The sequence below is a fragment of the Triticum aestivum genome, chromosome 3A (assembly GCF_018294505.1).
Source record: "Triticum aestivum cultivar Chinese Spring chromosome 3A, IWGSC CS RefSeq v2.1, whole genome shotgun sequence".
Classification (NCBI taxonomy): Eukaryota; Viridiplantae; Streptophyta; class Magnoliopsida; order Poales; family Poaceae; genus Triticum; species Triticum aestivum.
Window position 1 is genome coordinate 402,568,226 of NC_057800.1, and position 1,637 is coordinate 402,569,862.

Below are 1,637 nucleotides of genomic sequence, written 5' to 3' on the forward strand. Positions count from 1 at the left end.
TGCTGCCTGCGTGGTTAATGAAAATTGGAGTAGTTAATGATGGTTAGTGATTCTGCAGTTGTGGATTTAACATCAATATGAACTATAGTTAGCTGCTGCAAATATCTAGTACTAGTTAACTAATTACTAGGACTTTGGACCTGAAATACCACATAACACAGGGATATATAACATCATCCATGTGTAACTCACTGGTCACAAGAGGAAGCAGTGTACAATACCTTGCGAACCACTACTCTGAATGATGTATGATGTTCATAATGTACTCCCTCCGGTCCTTTTTACTCTGCATATTAGGTTTGACCGAAGTCAATCTCATCCAACTTTGACCAAGTTTATACAAAAAATTATAGACATTCACATAACAACACCAATATCATTAGATTCTTCTTGGAATGTATTTTCATATTATATTTATTACATATTATAGATGCTAATAATTTCTAATATAAATTTGGTCAAACTTAGCAAAATTTGATTTTCGGCAAATCCAATGTGCAGAGTAAAAAGGACCGGAGGGAGTATTAACATTAAGCTTGTCAGGTTATTAGAACGAGGCATGGTTTTTCAGCAGTTCCTTTTATGCACCGGTTGAGGTCACTGGTTGAATACGCTTGTGCAATCCTATTCCAGTTCAAATAGAAAGCTAAACATATCATAGATGATGTATTTCCATTCTTTCAGTTTTGTACTTTTAGGCATTTTTAGATGGCGGATTATGCCAGCCCCCACATAATACTCGTGCAGCAATGTTCCTTTCAAAAGTTTGCACAAACCATAGCTGACGAATTGGGTAGACTGAAAGCTTAATGATGTAAATATTCATCCATCATATAACATTAAATTGTATTGTATGAGAACACACTTGTTGTCACACTGGTGGGAATAAATGAACAGAAATAACTCTTGTTCTCGATGATGGTGAGTCATTTTGAAATGGTGATACTTTTGATTGAATATTATTTCTGCATTTTTTACACCATTTACCTATTATCGCTGAAATTGAAGCATCATACTGCGGATTAACCGGTTGACTAGAATAGCTTTAAAACAACCTACGTTTCTTATGTGATATCGCAGGAAGCTAGTTTTGATATAAAGCTGCCTAGAAGAAGCTTGCTTGTTCAGTTTACATGTAATAAATGTGACGCAAGGACAAAACGTTTGATAAACAGGGTGGCCTATGAAAGAGGAACAGTTTTTCTTCAGGTAAATTGTTCAGTGTGTTTATATTTACTTAATTTGTACAGCCAGCAGCTTTGCTTATATTAGTACGGACCTTATCTGCCTACCACTCTCTTTTTTAATATTAAAACAAGACCATGTCTATGCTCATTTATTTTCTGAGATATGCTGCTCATTATTTTCTAACATGCACTGCACACACAGTGCGCAGGGTGCCAAGTGTATCACAAGTTTGTTGACAATCTTGGTCTAATTGTCGAGTATGACCTACGAGAAGAAAATGGGGTGAACACTTGTACTGAAGACTGATTTGGAATGTGTTATTAGAAGCCAGACATGCTAAGTTTCCTTTAAAATCATTAGGTTTGAGTCTTGACAAAATTGATTATTTGAATCTTGTAGACTGCTTATATTGAACAGTATTTCTGCATTGAAATAGCTACCAATACTCA